The 12,308-nt window shown below is 38.4% G+C and overlaps 1 pseudogene; it reads left to right on the forward strand.

Annotated features, from left to right (window-relative positions):
* Nucleotides 1-1,295: 1,295 nt before the first annotated feature.
* Nucleotides 1,296-4,125, forward strand: LOC127202324 (sorting nexin-13-like; annotated as a pseudogene).
* The last annotated feature ends 8,183 nt before the right edge of the window (nt 4,126-12,308 follow it).

Genomic DNA, 12,308 nt, shown 5'->3' on the forward strand with positions numbered 1-12,308 from the left:
AACATGGGCTCTTTCCCTCTTTGCTCTATCAGAATTTGCAAGTTTCTTTCTGGGCTGGGTATATGACCTTGGAAATACAGGTACATAATGGGACTTGAAAGTTGATACTCGGGGCTGGAGAGATGGCTCAGAGGTTAAGAGCACTGAGTGTTCTTCCAAAGGTCCTGAGTTCAATTCCCAGCAGCCACATGGTGGCTCACAACCATCTATAATGTGACCTGGTGCCCTCTTCTGGCATGCAGGTTTACATGCAGGCAGAGCACTGTATACATAATTATAAATAAATCTAAAAAAAAGAAAGAAAAAAAAGTTAATACTTGCTGATACTGTAAGAAAAATTTGTGGTTTGAGGATATGGTTTTTTAGAACAGGTGCTACTATTGGGACTCAATTTGGACCTCTTATCAGTGTACTCATAGCTAGAAAAATTTCAGTTTCTTTTAAATGTTTACTATATCCAGTGGTGGGTATGTAAGGGTTGCCATGTGCCAGAAACTGGGAGACATTAATCAAATGTTCAGAATATTCACAAATAGTTTGATGATCAAAATTATAAAAGGTAATTTTTAAAATATGAAATGGAAAACATTTAAAACAATTAATATCTCAATTCACTGCTTCCTGCTTATTTAATATTTAATATTATTTAATATTTTTAAATTCATATATATATATATATATATATATATATATGGTAGTAAATGACAATTTATCTGTATGATGGAACCATGACTAAGTCCTCAGTACATCTCTGTTCAAATGACTAGTCAATGATGTAAGAATGATAGATTGAACTCAAGTATAATGGAGTGTTTAAACAAATGAAACTATGGCGTACGTTTCATTTTCTTGGTTTAATGCAGCATTGCTTGAACTATTATTATTTGGAATAAGTTAAATTTGTGTACAGTCCTTTGCCATTATCCAGGAATAGGTTAAAAAAATAAGGACCTTGTGTCACTCTTCCAAGATGAAGGTGTGTCCATCGAGAGCAACTGGGCCAGGGGGACGCCTCTTGAGCCCAGTAAAGCCTCAGTTGCTGCTTTTGGGCCTAGCCAGTTTTCGCTGCTGCTATGCCTGAGGCCATGCAGTGAGGCTAGGGAGGACCTCACTCCCCTGGAGTGTAGTGATATTAACAGAGGCCAGTCCATCCATATGAGAATGAGAAAGCCTTGGCATTGTGTTTTCTTATAACCTTTGGACCCTTTGTAATATTTTATTTGGCATTTTATATCCTCTGCTTTGTGGGAGGGGATTTGGTGGTTACTCTACTGAATGGGTAAATAAACTCAGAAAATTACCTAGAGCAATGTGAACACTCATTTCTTCCTCCAACATCATCTGGAGTTCCTACGTGCTTAGAAGAAATGGAACAAGAAGCCAGGAGTATTAAGATTGACAGAAGATTGACAGGTGCCAATATAATTGATGAGCCTCTCCAGCAATGTCTGTTGGCATTGCTTTCTCATCCTGGTTGAACTGAGTTGAACCCTTCAGCATGTCCCAGCACTGAACATGGATTTTCTTGCCACACTCTATCTGAATGTAATTCAGTTTCCTTCAGGGATTATGTCCAGTACTGGTATTATACATTGAGCGATGATGCATCATTTCTTCTTCAAATTAGGCAGACTCTTCAAAATGCACTCTTCAAGTTTGCTACTAGGGCAAAAGAAATCGACTAGCAGCCTTATTTAACATGCGCACTGTAGATGATTTTGGCATTCACCTACAAGTATTCAGAAAGGCCCGGCAGAGAGTAACAGAGAAAGATGATCAAGTAAAAGGTACAGCAGAGGATCTGGAAGAAACATTTTTTGAAGTTGAAATTGAAATGGAGCAGGACATTTGCCAGGATCTGATGTGCACTTCTCCCAAAGATGAGCAAGGATTCCTAAGGGATTTGTGTGAGGTTTTATTTTATATATTGCTACATCGTGGAGATTTCCAGAACAAGATCATGCGATACTTTGTCATGGATATCCTTGAATGAGGCATTCGTCTTCCATTAACAAATCAAAGCAGTGATCCTGATTATATTAATCAATATGTCATATGGATGATCCATGATTCAGATTGCAACTATGAGGCCTTTACTAACATTATTAAATTAAGTGACAACATTGGCAAGTTAGAAGCAGTCAGAGAGAAGGCAGCAGAAGAGCTACAGTACCTTAGAGCTTTAGATACAGCTGGTGATGATATTAACACTATCAGAAATAAAATACATAGTTTATTATTTATAAAGAAAGTATGTGACACAAGAATACAGTGGTTATAGTCAGGCAAAGAAATAAATACTGTGAAGCCTGCAGCCAACTTCCAGAAACTTTGTACAGTCCCCTTGGGCAGCATTCTTGTTGACAATGTTGCACTACAATTTTTTTATGGATTACATCCTGCAAACTGGATGTCAAGCACATCCATTCTTTTGCATGACAGTGGAAGGGTACTGCGTTACAGCTCAGCAGCAACTAGAGGTTTTACCAAGTTGTCAGAGAGATGGAAAACAGCAGACCGACCAAACCAAAGGGTTTCTAAGAGCAGCTGCTATTGGAATTTATGAGCCATATTTATCTGAAAAGGCATCTCCAAGAGTTATCGCTAATGACTATTTAGTAGCAAAATTAGCAGATACTTTGAATCATGAAGATCCAACTCCAGAAATCTTTGATGGCATTCAGAGAAAGGTGTATGAGTCAATGTTGTGGGATGAAAGATTTTATCATTTCTTTAGGCAGAATGTGCTCTACTTGTGGATGGTAGCTGAGCTTGACATGTTAAGAGATCTTAGTTTCAGAGGGTCAGATGAGGGAGATGGAGAATCTTTTCATGGGGTCCCACATGTAGCATAAATTTGTCTTTTGTTGACCTTTCAAATGTGTCTTCCGATGATTCTGCACAACTTTATGCCTACATTTCAGACACTGGTATTTGTAATGATCATGGCAAGACATACACACTAGATGCCATTACTGTGCACCAGAACTACTTAAACACTGAGGATGTGTGAAAAACTTCCATGCCTTCCACATGAGAATCACTGAGCAGTCTGAATAATCTGTTGAGCATATTGAAGCTTCCTGGTAAAAAGGCTTTTAACAATATGGATGGAGATTTGTTTAGAAAAGAGGAAAAGGGATTTTAATGCCTATTTGTAATTACTCCTGATGCCTGAGATGATGAAAACATCCCCAGCTCTGGCGCACGGTGTGTATGATTTCCCTGACAACAAAGCTTACAGTAAAGGCAAAGGAGATTTTGCTCACAGGATGGATATTTCTGTAAATCCACTTCGCAACTCTATGAGGGATGTTTCAATTGCAGTCAAATCCCTTCCTGATAGCCTGGCAGAAGGAATGACAAAAATGTCGAACAACATGGGCACAATGTGTGAGAGGTTAGGTCAAGACATAAAGCAGTCCTTTTTTTTTTTTTAGGTGCCTTGTTGAATTACAAAGACTGACTCAGATCCTGAACATTGCCAAGTCTCAGCTCAACTTGGTGGTAACATGGATGAGAATATTCCACTTAGGGTAATGCTTCTTCTAAAGGATGAGTTATTCGAACTACAAGAAGGAAACCAGTGGTTGCAAAGGAATATCAAGAATTTATTCCAGCAACTTATTAGAGCTACATGTGGTGATACTATTAACAGAAAACTAGTGTACCATGTTGACTGGATGACCTCACTGGAACAAGTGGCTGACTTGGTGATGTGGGTCAGAGGTACATTTTGGCCCAATGGCATTTTAGCAAAAACTGTTCCATGTAGAGATAAAGCTATTCGAATGAGAACAAGAACTGCAGGAAAAACAAAAGTATTTGCAATTATGCCACATGAACTGAAGCCCATTATTGGAGGTGAGACAATACAGAAAGGTATGCTTTGTGTTCTTAAAATGTTTCATCACAACCAGTTAAATAGGAGAATGGTATATGTCTTCTTAGAAGGCTTTTTTAGAAACTTTATTTCCACAGTATAAATTTCATGAACTTTTCAGCAAATTTCATTCAAGGTCAAAGCAGATGCAGAAATATAAACAAAAACTTCAAAGTACTCAAAATGTCAAGAAAGGTGACCCTCCAACCCGTGAAGCTGCTGTTCATTTTGTCCAAGAGTGATGGAGTGGACAGCTCTTCTGGGGCGTAACTCAGAGACTGTTATGTCTACACCAGTTTTTTTGTGTCTCAGAACAGATTACTAGTACATGCATATGACTGGTTCTTCTCATTCTTATCTGTAATCCAGCCACTACCAAGAGAGGTTCCTGTGTCTTATATAATTTGATGCATAATTTGAAGTACTGAGAGGATGCTGTCCCATCTCACTCAAGAATGGAGTTGGTCTCTTCTGTTCCAACCTAACCAGCATTCATTCCCCACCAGTGACAAAGTGCCAGAATGCATGTGTGAGAGCTATGGGAAGCATAAAACAATGGTTAGTAAGTAACTCAACTAGTTAGTTTAATATCTGAAGACTGCAGTGTCTGATTGGAAGAGATCTGTTTCACTCAGTGACCTTGTGGGTCATTGGCAGCATATTGCTATCATGTGGGTTATGAGGAGAGTGATCTTTAGAGCAATTTTTTCGAGGCCTGGTGAAAGTAACAGAATGCCCTGACTTAGGAAATAACCCTTCCTCAAATTACAGTCCGTGGTGTGAGTAAAGCACTATAAAATAAAACCAAAATTCTATGGGATTATTATTCATTGATATAAATTTTCATTGCTTTTTATGTGCTTTAAGGGCTTGGCTTTGCTCTTATGGTATTCAACTCCTCACTTTTCCTTTGACATTCTGTACAGAGGAAGCATGTGGTAGCTCTTTTTTTATTATTATTGATCTATTCAGATTACAACAGATTTTTTTATCCCGTCATTTGTATCCTCCCATTCCTCCCTCCCTCCCGCTATCACTAAGTTCAATTAAAAAAAAATTCTTTTAACATATTACTGATTCTTTAGAAGGGGAGTTATTTATTGTAAGAACTGCCAAATATATTCTATCATTTTGAAAATTGGAAATTAAAACAGTACTCTATAAAAGTTACATATGATAACTTTAAATATTATGATCTAGACATGCTTCCGGTAACTACCAACATAGCAAATCAAAGACTTAATGAGCTTATAGTCCTATGTAAACATACAAATGCCCAATTCTACTATTTGTGCATATATGAAAATAAATAGTGGAAGCAGAACTGTACTATTTTAAAATATGCTTTGTATTTCACATAATGTAAAATTCAAAATGAAGCTAGTACACACACAAAAGAACATTTTTTTCATTATCCAAAAAAAAGATTGTAATATGCAGCAAAGGCCATTCATGTAAGCCTTATAGGTTCTAATATGAATTTCTTTACTTTACTCTCATTTCACAGAGTTAATGAAAATAAGAAAAGCAAGCAAGTTTATATGTGAAACGCGTTCATTCATTCACAACAATTGTATTAGGTACAAATGTTAAACAAAATGAATAAACTCATTTTGTGAGAATTTCAAAACTATGCAGCATTTAAAATAAACAATTTGATGTGACATGACCATAATAGTAAAGTTTATGTTACTATTTACAGGTTAAATTAATTGAATTTTTTGGTAGTTGAACACAGGGTCTGCTTTTGAGACCTGACTGGCCTTGAGTTCAGGGATCTGCTTGCCTCTCCTGCCAGAAGGCTGAGATTAAAGGTATGTGCCACTGCTGCCCAGTTAAAATGTTTTTGTTTGTTTGTTTGTTTTCTTTTGTTTTTACAGAGAATGAATGGTAAACTATTATCATATCACCACATCTATCTCTATTGCTATTTGCCTGATGTTATGCTTTTTTTCCAATTTATTAATAGGAGTTCCCTACTATTTATATCTGAGAGTAACATACATACAATGCCAAATCTCAGTGAAGAGGATTTATTTGATTCACTGGATATGCAAACTTTCCAGAAAGTTCTTCTGAATAAATTTGAGTATGAAAACTAATAGCTATATCAAATGAAGGTGTAATATCCAAAATACATAAAGAACTCAAGAAATTAAATACCACCAAATCAAATTAGCTAATTAAAAAATGAGATAGAAGGCTAAAGAGAATTCTCTTTATATAGAATGGACAAGAAACACCTAAAGGAATGTACAATGTCCTTAGTCATTAGGAAAATGCAAACCAAAAAGACTCTGAGATTCAATCTTACTCCTATGACAATAGCTAACATAAAAAATTTAAGTGGCTGCACATGCTGTGGAGTATGTTGAAAGGGGGAACACTCCTCCATTGCTGTTGGGCATGCAAACTTGTACAACCAATTTGGAAATCAATCTGGTGCTTTCTTAGAAAACTGGGAATGGTGTTACCTCAAGACTCAGCTATACCACTCCTGGGAATATACCCAAAGGATGCTCCACCAATTAACAAGGACATTTTCTCAACTATGTTCATATTAGCCTTATTTGTAGTAGCCAGATTTGGAAGCAACCTAGATATTCCTCAACTGAAGAATGGATAAAGAATGTATGGCACATTTACACATTGGAATATTACTCAGATATCAAAAACAAGGAAATCTTGAAATCTGCAGGCAAATGGATGGAACTAGAAATCATCATCCTGAATGAAGTAATCCTGACCCAGAAACATATACATGGTATATGCTCACTTGTAAGGGGATATTAGCCAAACATAGATATCTCTTGTCAGCATGGGATCAAGACAGATGCTAGGATTAGCTGCTGGACTCCAGGTGAGAGTAGCATAGAAGAATGGGGGGATAGAAGGACCTGGATGAGTCAGGAGCCCCACTAAGAGACCATCAAATGCAGTGAATCTGGGCCCAGGGGACTTGCATAAACTGTTGCACAAACCAAGGACATTGCATGCAGTGAATCTAGAGCCCTTGTTCAGATATAGCTAATGAAAGCTCATTCTCCACAGTTTTGGTGAGAGTGGAGACTGCCACTGACATGAATTCATATGTCCCCAATTTGATCAGTTCCCCTTGTTGGGGAAGCCTGGTGGGCTCCAAGAGGAAGGGGATGCGGGCTATCCCAATAGGCTAAGGTTATGTGGTGGGGTAGTAGTCTCTGAGGTCTAGGGGAGGGGAATAGTGCAGAAGGGGGAGGGAAGGTGGGAATAGGAAGATACAAGTTGGGGAGGGGAGGATAACAATATGGATGTAATCTGAATAAATTATAATAAATTAAAAATTAAAAAAGGAAACTCAAGGGGATTCCAAGATGGCGCCAAGCAATATGTACTGTATCTGATCTACTCCGAGGAGACCAGGGACGTAAGTGAAACCACAGACTCCTGGATCTTGAGAACTGTAGGTGAGTGGGGCCCCAAACTCCACAGACCAACCGTGGGCCTACCTCCTTGGACAAGCAACATCCTGGAGGTGCTAAACGCACTCCCCAAACTCTGGAATGGAATCCACATGCAAACTGCAGCCGGCATATAAGACACAGACTCGCTGTTTGAGGAGGGGATTATCTGGAGCCCCCAGCCAGAGAAGTCTCAGTGAATAGGGTGAATCTGCCCTAGGATCCCTCCTTCCACACCAACCCTATCTGCGGAGATCACCTGCCCAGACTGAGTGGAAACACAGGTGGCAGGACCCAACAGAGACAACTAAAGTGGGCCTCCAGCTCCCTGGCCATCCAGGGCCCAACCTAACACTGGACACAACAGACTGAACCTGCAAACAGTGGCAGTTAGAAATCAGCTTGGACTGCTTCCACAGGCCTATCTGGAGACATGAGTCTTGCTTGCAGTGTCGAATTGCTGACCTAGAGTGTTAGCGGACCCTCACAGCCCTGTGGGAAGAGCAGGTTCCTCGGGCGCCCCCCAGATCTCTGCAACCCTATTGTCTCTAGCTGCCCACCAGGCTGCAAGGCACTGGCCCTGCACTCCCCAAACGAGAGATCCTAGCTGGGGCACCTGGCCCGAGCAAGACAGGAACTCTCACGTTATCGAGAGATGAGACGTGGGTCTTGCTTGCAGTGTCGAATTGCTGACCCAGAGCAATCTTGGTCCCTCCAGGCTTATACTTCTGGGAGAGGCTGGACACTTTTACAGGGTATAGAGACAGAGCTAAAAGACAGCTACGTCCCAGAAGATCTGATCTACCTGGGGTCTTGGCTACAAGGCAACAGGAAAGACAGGCAGCAGGGATCAACCTACACAATCAGAACATTTGTGTGCCGACCTTATTATAGGTCCCAAAACTGCTGATCTGAATTACAGCTGTAAAGTGAAAGGGTCCAAACAGAAACCTACTTTGGCTGACTCAGCCTGGAGCCCACGGTGTTAAGGAAAATGACCAGGAGTGAAACTGGATCACCTGCCTGTTCTACAGAAATACTCCCTGATCCCCAGAGGCAAGAGCACCTGCCCTATAATCAGTCATCAACTATCCACTCTCAACCAGCGAAGGTCACTACAAACTATCTTCCAACATCAGAGACACCAAAATGACAAGAGGACAGCAAAAGAACACTAACAAAAACCAAAACAGTTTGGCATCTCCAGATCCCAGCAATCCCCATGAAAACAACCTGGAGAAGCTAACAGCAATGGATAGTCAAGAAAATGACCTCAAGTCCTTAGTAAAGAAGATGATAATGGAAGAAACAAATAAAATCTGTAAACAAATGTAGGAGGAGGCAAACAAGAGGACTGGAAAATGAAAAGAGTCATATAAAGAGGCACTTGAAGAATTTCAGAAAAATATAAATAACCAGATGAAGGAAATCTTTAAAACAGTTCGAGACTTGAAGATAAAAATGGATGCTGCGATACAGGAACACAAAAAAGAAAAACGTGATCAAGATGCATCAGAGAAGAAAGCAAGCATCTCAGATGTGGCCTTACCTAACAGACTGCAAGAAATGGAAGAACAAATATAGGAACTTAAAGATACAATCACAGAACTGGAAACAACTATCAAGGGAAATGCTAAATCTGAAAAGTTCTGACACAGATCATTCAAGAAATAAAAGACAACTTGAAAAGACAAAACTGGAGAATTCTTCAATAGGGATTGAAAAAGAGAAGGCAACTGACTCCACAGTCCAGAAAATATCTTTAATAGAAGAATAGAAGAAAATTTCCCCAATTTGAAGAAGGAGATGCATATGAGCATAAAAGAGGCTTATAGAACACCAAATAGAATAGTCCCCAAAAGAAAATCTTCCTGCCACATAATAATAACAACACAAAATATACAGAAAAAGGAAAAATAATAAAAGTGGCTGAGAAAAAGGCTGAGTAACATATGAAGGCAAACCTATCAGAATTACTCCTGACTTCTCAGCACAGACCATGAAAGTCAGAAGGGCTGGACAGAGGCTCTGCAAACCCTAAGAGAGCACAGATACCAGGTAAGACTACTATATCCAGCGAAATTATCAATAACCATTGACGGAGAAAACAAGATATTTCATGACAAAAACAAATTCAAACAGTACCTAGCCACAAAGTTTTACAGAAGTTACTAGAAGGAAAACTCCACCCCAACAGGTCAAACTACAACCATAACTTCATAGGAAATAGGAAACTATACCATCGCAAAATCACACCCTCACCAAATCCCAACTGTTACAAATACCAAAAATGAAGGGACTTACCAATCACTGGTCATTAATATCTCTCAACATCAATAGTCTCAATTCTTTAATAAAAAGACACAGACTAATGGAGTGGATGCAAAACATTACTCATCATCCTTCTGTATTCAAGAAACACATTTCAACCACAAGGACAGACATTGCCTCAGACTAAAAGGTTGGGGGAAAATATTCCAAGCAAATGGTCACAAGAAACAAGCTGGGGTAGCCATTCTAATAACTAATAAAATAGACTTTCAACTAATATTAATCAAAAGGGATGAGGGTGGACACTTTGTACTCATCAAAGGTAAAGTCAACCAAGAAGACATCACGATTTTGAACATCTATGCTCCTAATACAAGGGGTCCCACATTTGTAAAGGAGTTATTAACAAAGCTTGATCCACACATCGATACCCACAAATTAATAATGGGAGACTTTAACACTCCACTTTCACTCAAGGATAGGTCTTTTAATCAAAAACTAAGCTGGGAAATAACTCCATTAACCAATGTCATGAATCAAATGAATCTAACAGATATCTACAGAACTTTCCATCCAAACGCTAAGGAGTATACCCTTTTCTCAGCACCCAATGGACAGTTCTCTAAAATTGATCACATGGTTGGTCATGAAGGAACCTCAACAGATACAAGAAGATTTAAATAATACCTTGTATCTTATCAGATCACCATGGTGTAATGCTGGACTTCAACAACAACAGAAATAACAAAAAGCATACTAACACATGGAAACTAAACAACTTTCTACTTAATGACACATGGGTCATGAAAGAAATAAGGGAAGAAATAAAAGACTTCCTGAAATTCAATGAATACAATGGAACAACATACCCAAATTTGTGGAACACATTGAAAGCAGTGCTAAGAGGAAAATTCATAGCACTAAGTGCATTTAAAAGAAACTGGAAACATCCCACACAAACAACTTAATAACACATCTGGAAGCTCTAGAAAAAATAGAAGCAGAAACACCCAAGAGGAGTAGATGCCTAGAAATAATCAAACTCAGGGCTGAAATCAATAAATTAGAAACAAAGAGAACAATCCAAAGAATCAACAAAACCAAGAGCTGGGTCTTTGAGAAAATTAACAAGATAGACAAACCGTTAGCCAATCTAACTAAAAGACAGAGAAACACTATCCAAATTAACAAAATCAGAAATGAAAAGGGAGACAGAACAACAGACACTGAAGAAACACAAAGAATCATAAGAACTTACTTTAAAGGCATTTATGCCACAAAATTAGAAAATCTAAGGGAAATGGACAAATTTCTCGACCGATTCTCTTTGCCAAAATTGAACCAAGACCAGATAAACAAATTAAATAGCACTATTTCGCCTATAAAAATAGAAGCAACGACTGATAGTCTCCCAACCAAAATAAGCCCAGGGCCAGATGGTTTCAGCACAGAATTCTACCAGTCCTTCAAAGAGTAGCTAATACCGATACTATTCAAGCAATTCTGAAAGATAGAAATGGACGGAATATTACCAAATTCCTTCTATGAGGCCACAGTCACATTGATATATAAATCCCACAATGACCCAACAAAGAAAGAGAATTTCAGACCAATTTCTCTTATGACCATTGATGCAAAAGTACTCAACAAAATACTTGCAAAGCAAATACAACAGCATATCAACGACATCATTCACCATGACCAGGCAGATTTCATTCCAAGGATGCAGGGATGGTTTAACATATGGAAATCCATCAATGTAATCCACCATATAAACAAAATGAAAGAGAAAAACCACATGATCATCTCTTTAGATGCAGAAAAAGCATTTGACAAAATCCAACACCCATTTATATTTAAAGTTCTGGAGAGATCAGGAATACAAGGCACATATCTAAACATAATAAAGGCTATATACAGCAAACCAATAGCCAACATAAAATTAAATGAGAGATACTCAAGGAAATCCCTCTAAAATTGGAGGCCAGACAAGGCTGCCCACTTTCTCCATTTCTCTTCAATATAGTTCTTGAAGTTCTAACCAGAGCAATAAGACATCAAAAGGAGATCAAGGGGATCCAAATAGGAAAGGAAGAAGTCAAATTATCCCTATTTGCAGATGATATGATAGTGTATATAAGTGACCCCCCAAATTCCACCAGAGAACTCCTATGGCTGATAAACACTTTCAGCAAATTGGCAGGATACAATATAAACTCAAAACAGTCAGTAGCTTTCTTAATATAAATGACAAACAGGCAGAGGAAGAAATTAGGAAAACTATTTCTTTCACGATAGCCACAAACAAAATAAAATATCTAAGAGTAACTCTAACCAATCAAGTGAAGGACTTATTCAAAAAAACTTTAAACCTCCGAAGAAAGAGATTGAAGATGACATCAGAAGATGGAGGGATTTACCTTGTTAATGGATCAGGAGAATCAACATAGTAAAAATGCCCATCTTACCAAAAGCAATTTACAGATTCATTGCAATCACTATCAAAATACCTACAAAATATTTGAAGATTTTGAAAGAACAATTCTCAAATTTATATGGAGCAATAAAAAGCCAAAAATAGCAAAAAACAATCATATACAATAAAAGATCCTCCGGAGGAATCTCTATACCTGATCTCAAGCTGTACTACAGAGCAACAGTAATTAAAACAGCTTGGTACTGGCAAAGCAATCAGCTGGTGGATCAATGGAATC

Source organism: Acomys russatus, chromosome 18, assembly GCF_903995435.1.
Source record: "Acomys russatus chromosome 18, mAcoRus1.1, whole genome shotgun sequence".
Classification (NCBI taxonomy): Eukaryota; Metazoa; Chordata; class Mammalia; order Rodentia; family Muridae; genus Acomys; species Acomys russatus.